Below are 21,923 nucleotides of genomic sequence, written 5' to 3' on the forward strand. Positions count from 1 at the left end.
GACATATTTTAAATCAATTCATAAACTTGGCACCATAATCATTTAATTTAATATAATTCAATTAATTCACTAAATTTAACTTTCAAATATAAATTACAACATTATTGTCAGTATTATTATCATACCAACTTACATACTTTCAACACCTCGGAAATCATAATGAATATATCAATTTTACATTGAAACATGCATAAATTAATGCTTATTATACATATGAACTTACCTCAATACTAAAACGACCATTTTACCAACTTTCCCAATTTTTGATTTTTCTCTCATCTAGGTTCAAATCTCATTTTTCGGGATCTAAAACATCATATTTTACTTATTTAATTAATGTAATATTCAAAACAGTCCTTAACTCAAACTTTGGAAAAATTACAATTTTGCCCCTAAACTTTTGCATATTTACACTTTTGCCCCTAGGCTCGGGAATTAAAATTCATCCCTTATTCTTATGTTTTATGACATGCTGATCACTTTTCCCTTCTATGGCAACATCAAATTCTCACTCTAACATACACTTATGACTATTAGGTATTTTTACCGATTAAGCCCTTTTACTCGTTTTCACTCAAAACCGAGTAGCACAAGTTGTCTAACATAATTTAAAACCTCATATTCTATTATAAAACATCAAAATAAACACATTTCACCTATGGATATTTTTCCAAATATGAACCCTAGCTTAAATTATTGTTAGAATAAGCTTAATCAAATTACCGGGATTGCAAAAACGTAAAGAACTTGAAAAAACGGGGTTATAATGGGCTTACTATTGAGCTTGAAAAGCTTGAAAACCCTATCCATGGCTTCCCCCATGCTAATTTCAGCCTCCATGAGAAAGATGAGTCAATTTTGGCTTTATTTTCCCTTTTTATTTCTTTTAATTACCAAATGACCAAAATAGCCTTCCTTACTAAACTTTCAAAAATTCCATCTATGTCCAATTTTTGTCCATCACTTAGAAATTGGTAAAATTTCTATTTAAGACACCCTAATTAATATTTTAAAGCAATTTCATACTAGAAACTTCTAGAATGCAAGTTTTGCAACTTATTCAATTTAGTCCCTAACTTAAAATTGAGCACTTTATGCATAGAATTTCTTCACAAAATTTTCACACAATCATGCAATCATATCATAGACCTCAAAATAATCATAAAATAATTATTTATATCTCAGATTTTGTGGTCCCGAAACCTCTGTTCCAACTAGACCCAATTTTGGGCTATTACACGAGGCATGGTGACGACTGAGTATGAGAGACGCACCCGATTTGAGGATGGCTTAAGGGACAATTTGAGGGTGCTAATTGCTCCATAGAGGGAGCGAGAGTTTGCAGTTCTAGTTGAGAAGGTGAAGATCACCGAGGATGCTAAGTGCATGAAGCGCCAGAATATGGATCGAGAGAGGGGTAATAACAAGAGGGACTCGAACCCTCTAGTTCTCTTCAGAGGCCTAAGAAAAAGGCCAGATCTGATGGGCCAGTTAGACTAAGGGCTCCTGTTGCTCCTACTAGGATTCAGCTGTGCAGTGATTGTGGTTGGCACCATTCGGGCGAGTGTTGGAGGAGGATAGGGGCTTGTTTGAGGTGTCAGTCATTAGAGCACTGTATTCGAGATTGTCCATAGAGGGTTGATTAGATGCAAGCTTTGGGACTAGGTTCTACGCAGGCTCAGAGGGCAGTTTAGCAACCACCTAGGGGTCATGGATAGGCTAGGGGTGGTAATAGTATGGGTCGTGGGTAGAGAGCACCAGGTAGAGGTGCTGGTTAGACTGAGGCGAGGCAGTCTACACTGGTATATGCTGCATGACGCTGAAAGGATAGAGATGCTCTTGATGTCGTCACCGGTACGTTCGTTATATTTGATGTGCCTTATACTGCTTTGTTAAACATAGGTTCTACACATTTCTATGTAACTAGTTCTGTTTCTAAAAACTTGGGTATTCCTGTTGAGAGTACTTCTAGTGAGATTACTGTACTAAGTCCGTTGGGGCAATCTGTTCGGGTTAGTTAACTCTATAGGGATACTCAATTAGTGGTACAAAGGGCTATCTTTCTGGAAAATCTGATGAAGCTTCCGTTTGGGGAGTTTGATTTAATTCTGGGTATAGAGGAAAGAAGAAACAATGTAAAGGTTGTGGTTGGTGGCTAAAACAAAAGAAAAAATGAAGATAAAAGGAGGAGCAAAAGAGGGGGCGACAATATAGAGAGGGAAAATAAAATATGTAATTCACCTTGTCCAAATTCAATGTACATCACACAAGGTAAGGATGAAAAAAAATAGGCATGTTTAGGGGATAAAGGAGTAAAAAGGGGATCAAATAAGGAATTTAAGGAAGGTTAACTTGTCAAGAAAGGGAAGAAATCCTCCCCATGCAAGGTAATTTAATTGGATGGTAAACGGGGTTAACCATGCTAAAATTGGCTAAAAAATTAAATAAAAATTTTGAGAGTTTGGAGACTTAAACCTAGGACCCTTAGGAATTTATTTAAGCTCCTAACCATTAAGCCAACTTACTTCCTTGTTCATACTTCTACAACAATTATTTAAAAACATGGTGTAACATTTACTAAGGTTTGATGCAAATTTACACCAAATAGAAATTAATTAGAGAGAAGGGATTCGAACTCAGATCATCAAGGACAGCTCCACCACCACTCAATCACTATACTTGATACTTATCTATTGACAAATGTACAAAGGTCATCTAAAAAATATTTTCTAGTGACATTCTTGGTTTAGTAACCCAATTTCTACTAACCCAGTTTTTGGGATGTGAAATTAGTTGGCTCTTAACTAGTTCACATTACGAAACCAAACTAGCACAGTGCTTAGACAAACTAGGCGTATTTAGACAAACTAGGCGTACTATACATTTGGCGATATCCCTTACCAGACTTAATCTTTGATCATAATATACTTTCTTAACTAGTAAAATAACCTGAGATAGAATCTTTGATTATTTAAGCGGCAGATAATTTAAGCCAAAAGACTATAAATAGGTAGACTACACTAAGCCAAACAAATAATTTCACACTTACATGCCTTCAAATTGGATCCGCTAGATCTAGGGTGTGACAACATAAAACTTAGATAGACAACCTGCTACCTTACACCTCATTCTAGTCCTCTCTTTTTTACTAGGAATACTTAAAGTCAAACCTACGACCAATTGTATAATAATATAGATCTTCCATAAATTTTTGGGAGCTCCCAAAGATCATCCCCAACTAAAAACTTGGCTCACCACTACAAGTATCAAATAAGACATTCTACGATTTCTTACAGACAAGCTCACCATTAGAATCACTATCATAGCATCCCATATTTGAACTATCTAAGTAATTAGTCTCTTCCTTTAAACCTTCATCCTCTGCATGGTCTACATTTTTATCCTTAAAAAGTCATACAAACTCTTCATCTTGTTAGACGTTATTTCATCATCAATTACCCATCTACCCTCCCATAGCCAATCCGAGTCACTACTATTTGATTCACTACTATAAATCTCATCATCTACCCTTGCTACACTCTTGCTATCTACCCCTTGAACCCTACAACTAACAAAAATTATCAGCATCTATAACCTCACCACACCTACCAACATTTAAGTGGGTTGGACCACTACTTGTTTGTCCTTCTAGTCCACCAGTTTTATTCGTCTTCCATATACAATGGTCACTATAAACAAACAAAAGTAAACATAAACAAAATATAAAGCACAGTAACCAATTTTAATATACTATAAAAAAGCTAACCAATATAATATTTGAACAACCTTAAGTAACTACTATAACACCCTTTGCCTGACCCAATCGTCATGTCCAAACTACAGGATGCTACATTCATTGTCGGAGCAACTACAAACATTTAACAATCAAATCAAGGCATAATACATGCAAACAAAAGCATTTCAAACAATAGAAATTATATATAATCTTTCTCGTGTTAATGTCGTAATGTGAGGGAGTTCTTCGCTGAACGTAACATACTAACTTAGTTGCATTGTGACGATGGGGTTCCTTTTCATGTCATGGCCTGAAGTCCAAAGCTTGTCACGATGACCATCACTCGACGTTGCGACATGGACTCTATTTTTGGTACTAATTAAGCCATTTGGTAGATATTTAAGGGTTACCTCTCAATTCATTCATTTTGTGCACAATACACAACTTTACCTGCACAAAGTCACTTCAAATTCATGCCCAAACATGTCCAAATAATCACATTCATCATCAATTCAACTTATAACATCTACATAGCCTTTAAACATTTAATTTCTTTATCAAAGTATACATATCAAACATTAACCATTTATCATCTTTATCATTATCAATACACATCCAATATTACTATTCCAAAAGCCATAATCACAACTCATACAATTTACCAAAAGCATACCATCTTAACAACCATTACCATTAGGCAAAGTCATACATAAAATAGATTTTCAGCTAAGCTATCATTCAAGGTTAACCAAATACAAGCACCTATATACATGCCACAAAACTAAGCTTAAAACAATTCAAAGGCTATCGAATCAATAACAGGATAGTGTGAGCTAGTCAACGATTCACTTAACACATTCCACAAGTTGGCAATCTATAAGAAAAGGGAAGAAAAGGGGTAAGTATATCAAATGCTTAGTAAGTTCATAGGCATTAAACAATCAGGATGTCATCAATAAATACCACAACAAACTGATCTAAATATGATTGAGTTACCCGATTCATCAAGTCCATGAATGCCGCAGGAGCATTATTTAAACCAAATAGCATTACCAGAAATTTGTAGTGACCATATCTAGTTCTAAATGCAGTTTTCAGTACATCTTTCTCTTTAGCTCGTAACTGATAATATTCGGATCTCAAGTTGATATTCGAAAACACTTAACTCCTTTTAACTAATTGAACAAATCATCAATACGAGGTAACGAGTATTTATTCTTAATGCTGGTTGTATTTAGCTATCGATAATCTATACATAGTCTCATTGACCCATCTTTCTTCTTCACTAACAAAATTGGAGCACCCCAAGGTAACACACTCAGTTGAATAAATCTGTGATCTAACAACTCTTACAACTGTACTTTTAACTCTTTCAATTCTGTAGGGGCCATCCTGTATGATGTTATCGAAATTAGAGTTGTTCCAAGCACAAGTTTGATCATGAATTCTACTTCTCGAGTCGGTGTCAACCCAGAAAGCTCTTTAGGAAAAATATCAACATATTCTTTGATTGCCGGCACTTGCTCAATTTTTGATTCAGCCACTTTCGAATCAAGAACATAGGCTAAATAAGCTTCACATATCTTTTTAATTAATTTTTGAGTTGACAATGCTGAAACTACATTTGTAATACAATTGGCCCCATCTGCCCTAACACATATAAATTCACCATTCAGACGCTTCAAACTAACTTGTTTCCTTCGGCAACTCACTATTGCATCATGCTCAGACAACCAATCCATTCCCAAAATGAGATCAAAATCATAAAAAGGTAACAACATCAAACTAGCGGGAAAATCATAACCCCTAACTTTCAGTGGACACAATTTACAAATTTGATTAATTAAAACACATTGACCTAGTGGATTCGTTACTTTGACAGTATATTCAGTGGACTCAACAGGTAAATTCTTTTTTTCTACTAATGCAGTGCATATATACGAGTGAGTTGATCCAGGATCAATCAATGCATATACATTAATATCAAAGAGAGAAAAGGTACTAGCAATAACATCTGGGGTAGTAGCTTCCTAACGAGCTCTGATTGCATAGGCTCTAGCTTAGTAGATCCACAACAGAAACAAGCTCCCAACTTTGACTGACACTCACCAAAATGCCTTTCGTTACAATCATCACAAATAGGAATGGTTCTTTCTACATTTCTTACACTTCTAACACTAGCCGTTGGAGAATTAATAGACTTAAAATTGCTTTGCCTCGGTTTATCTCTGCCAGTGAACTCTGAAAGGGCAACTGGTTGACTCATGTCATTTTCAAATTTCTTCGATAGAGAAATTTGAGCAGACTTAAACAACCTTCTTTTGTTATAATCTCAAAATTTCAAATCTGTCTATCGTTTACTCTTGCAAATTTCTTCAATTTTCTAGGCTCGGTCAAAAAGTTCTATAAATTTCCTTAACTTTAATGCTACCATAGACATACGGATATCATCATTCAACCCGTCTTCCAATCTATTACACATTTCTTCTTCATTTGACATTATTTTATGAGCATACTTGCTTAATTGTACGAATTCCCGTTCATACTCAGCCACAGATCGATTCCCCTATTTTAATTCGAGAAATTCCTTCTTTTTCTTGCTAATAAACAATCGACTAACATACTTCTTCTTGAATTCAATTTGAAAGAAATCCAAATTAATGTGATCATTTGATGTCATTATACTCAAAGTGTCCTACCACAAATACGCTTCATCTTTTAACAATGATACAACACATCTCAAACAATCTTCAGGAGTATACGCCAATTCTGCATAGACTCTCTTTGTATTCATTAACAAGTACTCGGCTTTTTTAGGATAATCATTAGCCTTTCCTCTGAATTCTTCCACTCCATATTTCTAGATTTTATCTACGGATACTGGAGCAACTGTCACAGGTACATTATTTTGAAGACCCAGGGGTGGTGGAGGAGGCACAGGATGTAACGCCCCCACGCCCGAGACCATCACCGGAGTCGAGCTTGAGGGGTTACCGAACATAATTTATCAATTTAAGAACTTCAAATCATTTGTTTCTACATTCACAGCTTTCTAGCTACTCGCGTCACAGTTACAAGAAAAATCATATCTCGAGTTACGAAACTCGAAATCAAGATCTGTAAATGTTCCCTAAATCTAGACTCATATATCTATTTACTAATTTTTTTATACAATTTTTTATTGGGCCAATTAGTACATTTTATTAATTAAAGTATCCCCTATTTCAGGGTTTGACTGCTCTGACCTCTGTCTATTACAAATCAGATATCTCTCTATACAGAATTTCAATGACTATGAGGTTTGTTTATATTAAAACTAGACTCAATAAGGAATCTGTAAATATAAATAAAAACTTCTAATTATTTTAGTAAAATTTATTATGAATTTTTAAAGTCAGAATAGGGGATCCAGAAATCACTCTGCCCTGTTTCATAAAAGTTTAAATATCTCATAAAATATAATTTATATTCCTGTTTTGTTCAATCTATATGAAAATAGACTCATTAATCTTCAATTTCATAACTTACTCATCATTTAGTTCCATTTATACTATTTTTAGTGATTTTTCAAATTCATGTCATTGCTGCAGCAATATTCTGTTTTAAGGCAAATTTCATCTTTTCATGAGTTGTTATGAACTAGATAACCTATTAAACTTCCATGATATCAAACATGATCTAAATTTAACCATCACCATGACTTATCAATATCAAACATTTTCTCAACCAGTCATGGCCATATCATAAAATTATTTACACAAAATAGGTATATTGCTAGACATGCCATACTTAAGTAGTTGTACAAGCCATTTACCAAGATAAAAGTCCTTTGGATAGTGTGATTGAACTTTCGACCTGTCCCGATTCCTGAGCCGACTTGTTCAAAACTACAGTGAATGAAAAGGAAGGAGTAAGCATAAATGCTTAGTAAGTTCATATGTAAATAACAAGTAACATAACAATACAAATATACCAAACAACTTTAGCATGGTACCACCAAAACATATATCACATCTTTAAACATCATTCATCATCTTACCACCTTATCGTTGTTGTATCTATTTTCAACCCGAGGGTTAAGAACATACCTGTCCAAAGTGTCCATTTCACAACACTTACCCAAAACGTCACTTATATCTTAAGTGCTCTTCCATTAAACTAGAAATTTCACCCGTTGAACACATCGGAATATAACTCGGATACATGGATAATTTGCACATAAGTGCCACATATGTAATCAAGAAATCATGTAACCCTCCCCTAAGTGAACTCGGACTCAACTCAACGAGCTCGGGAGTTCGCATCAATAAATGAACTCAGACTCAACTCAACGAGCTCGGGCGTTCGCATCCATAAATGAACTCGGACTCAACTCAACGAGTTCGGACATTTGCATCCATAAGTGAACTCGGACTCAACTCAACGAGTTCGGATGCTCAACCATCCTAGTGACATGTCACTTGTATCCTAATCTATTCCTAAGGTTCAAACGGGCTTTTTCCTTCGATCTCACATTTGCCGTCTTCCATGGAATATCGGAACCGATACTCGGTAGCAATTCATATTTATCAAGTAGTAAACATAATTTGCATATTACTCAACATTAACCACAAAGCATAATATTTCACGATTAAAAATCAGCATATCATATAATTAACATTAATAACTTAAAAATAACATTTATGCTACATTATTTACACATGAACTTACCTTGGTACCAAAATATAAAGATTTTGCAATTTAGTCCACAATCTTTTCTTTTCCTCGATCACGACTTGAATCTCGTTTTTCTTGATCTATAATACCAAATTAATCTTATTTAATACATACATTTATCAAAACAGCATTTAATACGAACTTTAAAAAAATTACACTTTTTCCCCTAAACTTTTGCATTATTACACTTTTGCCCCTAGGCTCGGGAATTAAAATTTATTCCTTATTCTTATGTTTTATAACATGCTGATAATTTTTCCCTTCTATGGCAACATCAAATTCTCTCTCTAACATATACTTGTGACTATTAGGTATTTTTACCGATTAAGCCCTTTTACTCGTTTTCACTAAAAACTGAGTAGCACAAGTTTTCTAACATAATTTAAAACCCCATATTCTATCATAATACATCAAAATACACAAATTTCACCTATGGGTATTTTTCCAAATATAAACCCTAGGTTGAATTATTGCTAGCATAAGCTTAATCGAGCTTCCAGGATTCCAAAACGTAAAGAACATTAAAAGCGGGCTTGGAATCACTTACTATGGAGCTTGGAAGCTTGAAAAAACCCTAGCTATGGAGAACCCTTGAAATTTCGGCCTAATGAAGAAGATGGACAAAATTGGCTTTTAATTTTGTTTTAATTCATTTTAATAACTAAATGACCAAAATACCCTTACTACTAAACGTTCCAAAAATTCCTTCCATGTCCTAATCTTGTCCATGAACTTAAAATTGGTCAAATTGCTATTTAAGACCTCCTCATTAATATTCCAAAACAATTTCGTACTAAAAACTTCTAGAATGCAATTTTTGCAACTTATTCGATTTAGTCCCTACTTTCAATTTAAGCACTTTAGGCATAGAATTTCATCACGAAATTTTCACACAATCATGAAATCATATCATAAACATCAAAATCATTGTAAAATAATTATTTCTATCTCGGATTTGTGGTCATGAAACCACTATTCCGATTAAGCCCTAATTCAGGATATTACACAGGAAATGGTGGAGATGGTGGAGTTGCTGGATTTGTTTGCTTAAACTCATTGAACCACTGGTTCATCATCTCAAGAAACACATTTCTCATTTCATTACCAAAGGATTTTGGAATTGACGCACCATTATTTTCCTCAGGATTCAAAGCTTGAACATTACTTTTAGCTTTGTTAACTACAGCCCGGTTTGACTCAGTCGACATCTTGAACCAATAAGAAAATACAATATTAGAGCGGATCAAAAGCATCACACTATTATATCAAAATATGTCATTCAATATTAATTAACAAAAGCTCATTAAGAACCTATAAAAAATATGCAATTTAGACCTTAAATCGGGCTTTCGAGGCCCTAAAAATAGTTTAGAAATAATTTAGGACTAATTTGAAACAAATTAGAGGTTTTAAGAAGAAGTTGCAAAAATGTGAAAATGGGGGTCACACAGTCATGTGACATAGCCTAGGTCGTGTAACAAATGAACAAGGGACACACAGCCGTGTCCCAGCCCGTGTCTTCACCCATGTAACTCACTGAGTAGGGTTACACAGCCTTGTTGTAGGCCGTGTGCCAGACCATGTAACTCTCTAGCTTGCCACACATGGTCGTGTGCCAAGCCGCGTGCTAGGTCATGTAACTCATTGACTTAAAACACTGAGAATTTACAAATGACACACGACTGTTTCACCAGGCCGTGTGACACACACGGTCGTGTGATAGCTCGTATCCAGGCTATGTGCACAAAATTTGACCCAAAAATCATGCCATTTTAAAACCAAACCATACCTATTCCACCACTCTAATTATACACATATTCAATAGACCTAGGCACTACTCCAACATACCTAAATATACCAAATCAATCAATCTATATCATCCAAATAATATGCCATTCAAAGGCACCATATGTATATACTAAACTTTAGTCTCAAAAATTCTCAAAAGACATCATTTATATGACATTAAGCAAATAAGCATTGCACTATGATTAAAACCACTTCATTCAACAACTGAACATCAAGGTGTTCATCTATGCATTTTATATGTATACTTGTTATATCAATACAAAACATACCCTAAACAAAGCACACATCTCATTCATGAACTACTTCTATCAACATTTCAAAACCACATATTTGTCTATAGATACATGCCACTACCCGAAAGATACAAAAGCTACCAACTTAGATGGATAGTGTGAGTCAGTTGGTTGATCTTTCCAAAGAGTCAACAGCTATTATCTACAAAACAATCCATGAAAACCTGTAAGCTTACATAACTTAGTAAGCACCTAGTATAACGTTTAATCTAAATACAATTAGACACGATTCTCATATTAATTGATTACTAAAATTTCAAGAATACAAACGATGAGATTATGTAACAATACAATGTTCTAAAAGATACCAGAATAAAATCAGGAGCATAATATGCCTTCAGGAGTACCGAAGTACTAACAAGGGAACATATGTGCATTCAAGGGTACCGAAGTACAAACAGGGGCACATATGTGCATTTAGGGATACCGAAGTATAAATAGGGGCACGAATGTGCATTCATACATTAATAATCTATAAACATATTAACTAAAGAACAATAATATAAGAATACAAGTAGAATTTTATTTATGTATTGAAATACTATGTACTTACCTACGATTTAATTTCGGTCAACACGTAGGGACTATCATGCTATTTTCCCTTTTCCTCGGTTCTTGTCTTTTTATTCAAGTCTTGATCTATAAAATAATTAAATGTAATATATTAATCTCATACATATTTCACATTCCATTCAATGTATATGACCCTTAACTTTTCATTAATTACACAGTTTCCCTAAACTTTTACAACTTTTGCAATTTAGTCCTCTAACCCGAAATAATCATATTAACCATTTTATCAGGTTAACAATTATAGTCAAATAATCTAGGCCCTTAAATAGTCTCAATTATACTTCTAAATCACCATCAAACCTTAAATTTTTTATATTTAACAATTTAATCCTTAGTAAAAAACTAATAAAAATTACTTCTCACAACAACCAAACACCACAATCAAAGCTCCAAACATATAATTATCATTAAAAAAACAACAACCAAGATTCTACTTCTAAAATTTTTAACAGATTCAAAAACGAAGGTACGGGCTAGCTGGACTTAGTTGCAACGATCTTAAAAATATAAAATTTACTAAAAACAGGGTTCAAAAATATACCATGCATGTAAATATACCTTGACGGAAGCTTTCCCCCTACTATTCAATGGTGTTTTAGTTTTCCTTCTCTAAAATAAAGAAGATGGTGATTTTGGCATATTAATTTTATGTTTTAATTACTAATTTACCATTTTACCCTTGTTAAAAATTAAAATTTTCAACTAAACCTTGTTCATAGCTATCCATTAACATATTACATGGTATAATTACCATTTAAGTCCATTAGGTTAAGATTCCACATCCATTTGATCCTTTTAACTAATAGAAATCAACCTTTGCACCTTTTTCAGTTTAGTCCTTTTTCTTCAATTAGTTATCTAAACGTTAAAATTTCTTAACCAAATTTTAATACAACTCTAATGACTCTGCAAATATTTTATAAATAATATTTACGAGTCGACAAGATAGAAATTTGTGGTCTCGAAACCAGATTGTTACCACTGAAAAACGAGTTGTCACACTCATACTCAAACTATCCGATGGCATCTCAACTATATTCGACTCTACTTGAACAGATAAAAGGGTAAGAATTTATTGAATCATCATTTTGTTCAATTCTTATCTCATCAATTCAATTCATTATTCAAATCATCAACTTATCACATAGCAAATTCTATTCCAACCTAATTCAAATTCAATCCCATAATTTCATCGAATTTCACTATTTTCAATTCTATTCAATTTAGTCCTCCATCTCAAAAATCAAATATTTACATACCAATTCAATTCAACTAATTAATCTCAAATTGTAATTCATTATATTCAATTTATCAATCAATTTATCATTTCTTTACAATTTAGTCTATATCTCATTTTTTGTACCAAATTGTATACACTTTAAATTACTATCAAACATACACAAAATCATAACTCATGTAACACCCCAAACCCTACTGAGTAGATTTCACCTGAATTTGGCAAGCTACATTAGCCGCCAAAACACGCCATGTATTTTTAACATAAAAAGTGATAAGTTATAACATAGCAGTGGAATAATATCATACATAGAATGTAAACATGCGAACTTATCAAATAGAATAGAGGAAGGGTTCGCATGTCACCTAAGCAATAAAACTTAAGGGTACGTATGCAAGATACAAAGAGGGTATTTAAAGTATGTAGTTTCAAAAATAATTACAAGTACATGAAAGCTAATATTAAGATTCACACCATAACTTAGGTCCACATACATCATACAACATAGGTTTGCATCACCAAGTAATATATGACTTTACATAACAACTTGAAGCATGAGTTTGCACCAAAAACATAGGTTCACATAATATAGTGGTTTGCATGCTTCCTAAACTCTCATATCGAATTACAACATGGGTTCACATACAAATGGCTTTGCAACAATAGAAATTATTCATGCAAGGGTTTTTGATCTTAGGTAGGGTTCGCATGCATATAAGGGTCACAAAGAATAATTCTTCACAATTAAACTAGCCCGCATATGATATTAATACATACTTCAATAAGGTAAAAAAAAAACAACATGGTACACATGCATGGAGAAATAAAGAAACATCAAACTTGTATTCATGCTGAGAAGAAATTAGTAACAAAGGTTTTACTTCATGGTTTAAAAAATATTAAAAGAATAAACTTAAAATTTTAAGGAAATTGTCCTAATAATAGGATCAAATAAATCTAAACGCACAGAAATTAATTTTGAAGTAACCAATCCTAAGTTAACATCACCTAATCCACTGTCACATGTTTTAGGTGTATTAAAGAATATAAGCTCATCATTGAACATCACAAGTACAGATTTATTCCTTATAAGCAAACAATATGTAATAGTCACATTTCCATGGCAAAACAGATTCAACTAAACTAAAATGATCATACATACTAAATATAAAATGCAACATAAATGTACAACATACCCCCAAACCTAAGACATGCATTGTCCTCAATACATGACTAGATATATATAAGAACAATCAAAAGAGAAATTTTTACAACAAATGTCATGGAAAACAAAAAATGAAAAGCAAAATGCATGAAAGAAAATAGTAAACTTAGCTGGCTTGGACTAGCACATAGATACTTCATTTTGCCTGATGAATGGACTTTCAGGCACTAATTTTCTATCGGCACTTCTTCTTTTGGAGGGTCATTTCATCCCCTTCCTTGTCAATTTCTGTGAGTTCATCAATCAAATGATGAATGTCATGGTCTTGTGCAAACATGGAAGCTAGTGGCAAAAGTGGAACAAGTTCCTTACCCTTGGTGGTGGTGGCAGTGGTGGTAGTATCATTCTTTTCTCTTTTTTCCTCCTTCTCAGCATTTAGAGATGTCGTCTTTTTCAATTATTTAGTAGTATTTGAGTAGGTGCCGCAGCAGCAGGTTGAGTGGGTGCTTCAGCAACAGCTTTAATGGGTTCATTGGTAGTATCACTAAATAGCAACAAGGTGGCTGAGAAGAGGGGAAATTTTGGCATTGGCTTCATAAAATTCTTCTGAAAGGATTTCCTTAGAGCCAAATCCCTACTTCTTACTTAAGCCCAATATTCAGCTTATTGTTGTTGGGCCTGTGCCAACTCCTCAGCCAGGTGAAACTGCTGGATTTCAAAAAGCAACATCCTCTACTCTAACTGCTTTAAGAAATGCAATATTTTCTATTCAAGGGAGCTACAAGAAACTGGAGGTGCTGTTGCAGAGGCATAGGCAGTAGAGGAAGTGACGGCATGACTCTGCTAAGTTGCCCTAGCAAGATTAGTGCCTTGGATCTTAGCAAAGATGGTCCTGGTCAGCCCATCCTCTTTAGGGGTGATATCCTCCTCCGCGTTGAGATAGACCTGGACAGTTAGACATAGGGCGGTAATAAGTGCGGGGAAATTTAAACTACTTTCATTTTTCTCAGTACAATAGTGTACTTCTTGAAAAATGATCCTCTCGGCATTAATCTTTCTCCCTTTTATAATGGAGTGCAGTAAAAGTATTCTCTCTTTCGAAACAGGTGTGTTGTGCGTCGAAGGCATAAGTCGGCTTCTTAGAAAATGATACCAAATTTTCCCAACGGGCTTCAACAAAGCCTCTCGACAGTTTAACATTCCTGGCTGGAAACAGTCCATCGTGTTCCCTTAATACATAAATCCTCCAATACTTGGTTTAAACCCTTAGCAATGATACTTTCAAAAAACGGCATGTGTTCGTCCTGTATACTTGCAAGACCAAACTGAGCATTAATATGGTCTTCATCAAAAGAAACATAAGTACCTCTTATGTAGATAAAATGGGAATCTGGAGAGTTTACATGGGCATAAAACTCTCGAACAACTTTTCCTAAAACATATTCAGGGTGCAAACAAAAAATATTCCACCCATGCTTTTCCACTATTGAAGACACTGATTCATCGTATCCTATATATGGTTCATCTTTAAACCAGAAGCCTTTCTCAAAACAGAAAGGTCGCTTCACGATGTTACTGTTATATCTCATGGCTACAACAGCGTTAAAGAATGTCTTTGGCTGAGTAACACCAACCCTCGATGATTTAGCAATTTTGAAGCAAGCCATTGGAGAAAACTAGAATAAATTTTTGAGTATATAGTGAAAAAAATTAAAGAGATTGAAGAGAAAAAATAATAAAAATGAAAAATTTAAAAGAAACTTAAGAGACTTGAACAATTGAGAAGAGGGAAATACAGGGATAGTGATGACAGTTCATCCAAAGTGAAACGTGCTAGAGAAGTTGTATGACATGGAGGAGCGAAGAAACAAATTAAGAGGACTTTATGAGGGAAAAATGTGAAATGCCCTAATCCCAAAAAGTCTAACTTCCCTTCTATGGGCTCACCCAATAACAGAATTGGCCCAACTAAAAAAAAAAATCTTTCTCCTTGGACTTATCTACTTGATCAACCTCACATTGTCCACTACCCAGATCGTCGTAATGCTACGAAAACCTTCTCTTTATATTACCATTGCTTAGTTCACATTTTTATTATTTTGTATTTGAAAATCGTAGAAGAATTTTCAAAAACAAAAACAGAAATGAAAACAATATTAAATAAGTACTAAAAATAAAATCAAAGTAAAGCAATTAAAGAAAAGAAAGATAAAAGAAGTTGTTAGCTCAAACATCTCGGATATCAATGGAATTCTTGTCTCGATCTACATGGGCACCCCAGTAGTGTTTTAAGCATTGCCCATTAACCTTAAATGTGAGTTTTCAAGTCTTTGATATTAATAGCTCTACGAGGATACACTTGGGAAACTTCAAAAGGACCTGACTAGCAAGACTTTAATTTACTTGGGAATAATTTGAGCCTAGAGTTAAATAACAACACTTACTGTCCTGGTTCAAATTGTCGCGACATGATTCTCTTATTATGCCAACTCTTGAACTTGTCCTTGTACAGCTTAGCATTCTCATATGCTTGTGCTCAAAATTTATCTATTTTATTCAATTTTAACGACCTTTTGTGGCCAGCAGCAACCCAATCCATGTTCAGTTTCTTAATAACCTAAAATGTTTTGTGCTCTAGTTAAACATGAAGGTGACATGGCTTACCATAAACAAGCTTAAAAGGTGACATCCCCAGCGAAGTTTTCTATGCAGTACGATACGCCCACAAAGCTTCATCCGATTTAGTAAACCAGTCCTTATGAGAAGGATTCACCACTTTTTCTATAAAAAAATTAATTTCTCTATTCGAAATACAGCTTGTTTGTTTGTTTGGGTGTGATATGTTACAGCAATCTTATGTTTCATCCCATACCGATGCAAAGTATTGGCTAGACACCTCGTCACTAATAATGGCTCTAGGTGTACCAAATCTTGTAAAAATTTTCTTGTGTAAAAACGACATTTCTGACCTTACATCACTAGTAGGAAGAGCAATAGCCTCGACCCACTTAGAGACATAGTCCACTGCTAACAGTATGTACACCTTTTTCAAATCTGAACACCACAACCAATAACTTTTTTTTCGTGGTGTTGTAATTAAGTTGTGCTTTGACAAGGTTCTACTAGCATAGTATATTACCTGCAGTATTTTGTCTTTCCTTTGCCTCAGCATGACCCCTACAGCATAATCGTTGGCGTCACACATGAGTTCAAAAGGTAGTGTTCATTCCGTAGCTACTACAATCATTGTTGCTATAAGCTTTTTCTTTAACTCTTCAAAGGTTACCAAAAACTGTTCATCAAAATTAAAAGGTCTATTTTGCTCCAACAAAGTGCACAAAGGTTTAGATATCTTCAAAAAATCCTTAATGAATCTTCTATAAAAACCTAAATGACCTAAAAAATTTCTAATACCCTTGGCACTGGAGGGAGGTGGCAATTTTCCTATCACTTCAATTTTTACTCTATCCACTTCAATTCCTCTCTATGATATCCTATGCCCCAGGACAATTCCTTCACCAACCATGAAGTGGCACTTCTCCCAATTTATAAGTTTTGTTTCTTCACAACGACACAGAACCAATTCCAAAATTTTCAAACAATCCTTAAAATCATTCCCAAACACAGAAAAATTGTCCATAAAGACTTCAAGAAAATTTTTCACCATGTCAAAGAATGTGACCACGTTAAAAAATTGTTAGGGCATTACATAACCCGAAGGCATCCATCTGAAAGCAAAAGTGCCATATGGACATGTGAAAGTTGTCTTCTCTTAGTCATTGGGGGCTATGGCAATCTGATTATATCCTGAATAACCATCCAAAAAATAGTCGAAAGCTTTTCCAGCTAACCTATCCAACATCTGATCAATAAATGGTAGGGAAAAATGGTATTCCCTTGCTGCCTTGTTAAGCTTGCGGTAACCCATACATACTCTCCATCTCATGACAGTGTGAGTTGGTAAGAGCTCATTTTTGTCATTACTTACCACTTTGACACCTCCTTTCTTGGGTACACATTGTACAAGACTCACCCATGAGCTGTTCGAAATCGGGTAAATAATGCCAGCATCAAGCCCCTTAGTGCTCTCTTTCTTGACAACTTCTCCCATGATCGGATTCAGTCTTCGCTGTTGTTCAATGGAATTGCTAGGGCAATCCTCTAACAAGATCTTATGAATGGAGAATACAGGGACAATTCCCTTTATATCAGCCAAATTCCAACCCGATGCCTTCTTAAATTGCTGAAGAACTTCTAACAACCTTGCCTCTTGCTCAGGTGTTAACTCTGTAGAAATTACTACCAGTAAAGTACTATTGGCACCCAAATATGCATACTTCAAATGTTGCAGTAAAGGTTTTAACTCTAGTGTAAAAGGTTCCTATATTGAAAGGTCGATTTGAAAAATCAAAAGGTTCAAACCTCTTTCTTGGTCTATCCACTATCTGTTTGGCGATCATAAATTCACTGAATTCCTCAAAACATATTGTATCACTTTGTTCAAGTGAATCTTTATCAATGTCAGAATTGTTATGGCAACATCTAGTGAACTCCTCCACTGTTGTTTCTATTAACCTAACGATGTGGCATTTGTCATTAACATCAACACATTTAAAACCATTGAATACATTGAAGGTAACTTGCCGATCATTTACCCTTATGGTCAGCTCATCTTTCTATACAGGAATTAAAATCCTGCCAGTCGCAAGAAAAGGTCTTCCAAGAATAATCAGCACATCTTAGTCAGCTTCATATTCTAAAATAAATAAATCTGCAGGAAAGATAAATTTATTTACTCTTACCAGCACATCTTCAATTTTACCTTCCAGATGCGCATAGGATCGATTAGCCAGTTACAATGTAACTGTAGTAGGTCTTACTTTTCCAATTCCTAGCTTCTTGAAAATAGACATAGGCATTAGATTTATATTTGCTCCTAGATCACAAAACACCTTACCAACATAATGATTTCCAATTGAACATGGGATAGTGAAACTCCTTAGTTCTTTTAACTTAGGAGATAATTTATTCATCAAAATTGCTATGCACATTTCAGTGAGAGAAACAATCTCAAATTCTCCCAATCTGCGCTTCTTTGACAATATATCTTTCATAAACTTCATATAGTTGGGCATTTTCTCTAAAGCTTCTACTAGCGGTATATTGATATTAAGTTGTTTCAAAACCTCCAAAAACCTTTTGAACTGAATATCCTACTTGGAATTGTGAAATCACTAAGGAAAAAGTAAATGTGGTCATCCTTCATGTTGCTGATATTGTTTTTTGATGGCATTTCAGTTGACAACCTGATCTAATTCTACCATAGCATTTTGTTGCTTACCCTTTTTAAGTTCAGTTTGTTTGTCAAATGACTCTAGGATCTTTACATGGTTGTTATTTTAGTTATCCTCTCCTGCTGTGGCATCTTAAGCAATATCATCAAGTTAAGTTCCACTTCTAAGAATGATGGCCTTGCACTGTTCTTTCCTTTGTGATCTTGAACTCTTTGTGGTCTCGAATTTAAAGCATTTGCTATTTTCCCCCACTTGATTCTCAAGAGCTCGAAGAGATGCAACCGGAATTTTAATTAGAGTATCATTCTTAGCCATATATTCCTTCATCAAGGCTTCAATAAACGATGACCTTGATGCTTGACCTTGCTGGACATTTTTGGCATTGTTGGCATTCTGTCTTGCCGCATTGTTAAAATTCTTCGCATCTTGATTATTCCAACTACAGTTCAAATGTTGCTTCCATACTAGATTATGGGTGTTGGAATAGGGATTACTTTTTAATTAAAATTACCCATGTAGCACACAGATGCTAGGTTTGATGGGCATTCATTGAACATATGATCTTCACCACAATAAACACACGATAGCTCGGTTGATTTCATCTCCTTAACTGCAGTAGGCCTTTTCATTATTTTAATCATATTAGCCAAAAAAGATACATGGGCTGTCAATGAGGTGATTGCATCCAACTCCATAGTACTGTCAGCTCTCTTGCCTATCATAACTCTTGTGGTAGGATTTGATAATCATTGTTGGCAATCTTTTCCAAAATCTCATATACTTTATTATAGGATTTATCCAACAAAGTACCATTGGTATAAGCATCAACTACCATCCTCGTATGTGTATTCAGCCCATTATAGAATAATTCCATCTGAGTCCAGTGTTGAAATCCATGCATCGGACACTTACAAATTAAGTCTTTAAATCGTTCCCAAGTTTCATACTGCGGTTCATCATTCAATTGATGAAAAGATATGATGTCATTTCTAAGCCTGGCATTCATACATGGAGGATTATACCGTAACGAAAACCTCTGGAAAAGATCATTTTGTGATGCAACTATTCCTAACAGTAAAGCATTCAGCCACGCTCTTGCACAATCTGTTGAAGAATATGGAAACAGTTTAAGTTGTAGAGCATCTTCAAGCACACATTGTTGTCTAAACAAGTCACAGACTTCTAGGAAAATTCTTAAATTTAGTCTTGGATCTCCAGTGGGTAATCCAACAAACTGTCCTACTATTTGCAACATCTGAAACATTACTTGTTTCAGCTGAAACTGCTGAACCTGTATTTGTGGTCTAGCTGGATTCAGGTCATCCAAGATTGACACAACATGCTCTTGGATTGGTCTATCTCGATCATCTATCACCCCACGGACATGAGGATTAGCGCCCTGACCATTCAAATTATCATTCACACCATGTATTACCGTACAAACAGGAGGATTAGCATCTTGACCATTCAGATTATCATTGAAACCAGAATCATTCCTATTCCTAGTCATTTTCCATAATTCTTTCTATCTTCTTTGTAAATTTTTTTCAATCCCTAAGTCAAAAGGATACTCTTTGTCAGCAGGAATGCCTTTTTTTATAGACTAACGGCAAACCTAGAAGAATTAGAGTACACTAAATAGACTAATGAAATTAAGTAAAATAACCAAACCAAATTACACCAAATTGTCAATCCCCGGCAACGGTGCCAAAAACTTTTTGCGTGTGAATATGATATGTGAATTGTACAAGTATACACTTCGAATCAAGTAATAAAGTGATAAGTGAGATCATCTCCATAAGGATCGAATTAGGTCTAGAAATGGTCAAGTTATTATAATGATTAATGTTATGGTAAAACTGAGTTAAGTATGCAGTGATAGATTAAAATAATAAGGATGAGTGTCAATTGTATACGGACTGATATGGGAAAATGCTAAGGCAAAGTAACAGTAAAAATATGTAATGGTAATGATGAGAATAATTACGTGAACAATATGTGAATGAATAAATAAATAACTAAGGATGTTATGGCAAAGATATTGTGGCAATGGATAGAAGGTCTACGATATTGATTTGGATGGTTGGGATTACTAAGAATCTACCCTTACTTTCAGTAATGCCTCAACAAAATCATACTCAATCTACTTATCAGAAGAGACCTAAAGTGACCTGCTTCTTTCCAAAGCAATATCAAAAACTACCTGGCCTATGTCTTAAGACCTTGGCACGGTACCCTGCACTATTTTGTCTTCCTTTCTTATGAACTTTGCTCTATGTCTAGAGTCTACTACAAGTATTTGTCAAGTAATTGCTCATATCATTCAATTATGGTCCAACTAATCCAACCTCTTCAGATTTAGATTCAGTTTTATAGGCATACTGCACATTCATCTATGTCTGAGGAATTTATGCATTCACTTAGAAAATCAGAACAATTGAATGAAACAGTAGATTAAATCAAACACATGCGTCAACTATTAAAGAAAATAAAAGTTTCATCATGTAATCCTAACCCTATGAGATTTAGCTCATGAGTCGGAGATTAAAATTTAAGTTTGAAATAACACCCAACATCGTTGTGATCAATTCAATTCATGGAAAATAGAATAAGAAATAATGGATGAACTTGGGAAGATGGTTGTCACCAAATCAATCCTCAATCTAGTAGCACAATGTCCTGTGATGGCCAAAAGGGACTACCATCGGTCTCCACTTTTCATCTCTACTCAGCTGCTACCCTCTATTTTTGCCTCTGAATCTCCACAATTAGGGCTTCTTCTTTCGGAGTTTTATAGGATTTTTCCTCCTAGAATAGCTCCAACAACCCATGATATCTTCTCCTCTTTTCTAAGCAGACTTTTCTAGTACCAGTAAAGTTGGGCTAGAACTGGTCTGCGATAAGTATTGACTCAGTCATCTCCCTAAATTGCCAGAGCATACAAGGTGGCAAACTATCCAACCTTTTGCCCTAGCAAACCTTAACTCATTTATTTCTTTCTCCAAATCCTGAACCTACCAAACCACCAAACATAACCCTTCCACATGAAATTTGTAAGACCCCAAACCCGAGACCATCGCCGGTGTCGGACCCGAGGGGT

At 34.7% G+C, this 21,923-nt stretch overlaps 1 non-coding gene across 1 annotated transcript; it reads left to right on the forward strand.

Annotated features, from left to right (window-relative positions):
• Positions 1-19,713: 19,713 nt before the first annotated feature.
• LOC128285046 (small nucleolar RNA R71) lies at positions 19,714-19,820 on the forward strand. The gene has a single exon (XR_008275461.1). It is a non-coding gene; the product is annotated as a small nucleolar RNA R71 (small nucleolar RNA).
• Positions 19,821-21,923: the final 2,103 nt, after the last annotated feature.

The sequence above is a fragment of the Gossypium arboreum genome, chromosome 11 (genome assembly GCF_025698485.1).
Source record: "Gossypium arboreum isolate Shixiya-1 chromosome 11, ASM2569848v2, whole genome shotgun sequence".
In the NCBI taxonomy this organism is placed as follows: domain Eukaryota; kingdom Viridiplantae; phylum Streptophyta; class Magnoliopsida; order Malvales; family Malvaceae; genus Gossypium; species Gossypium arboreum.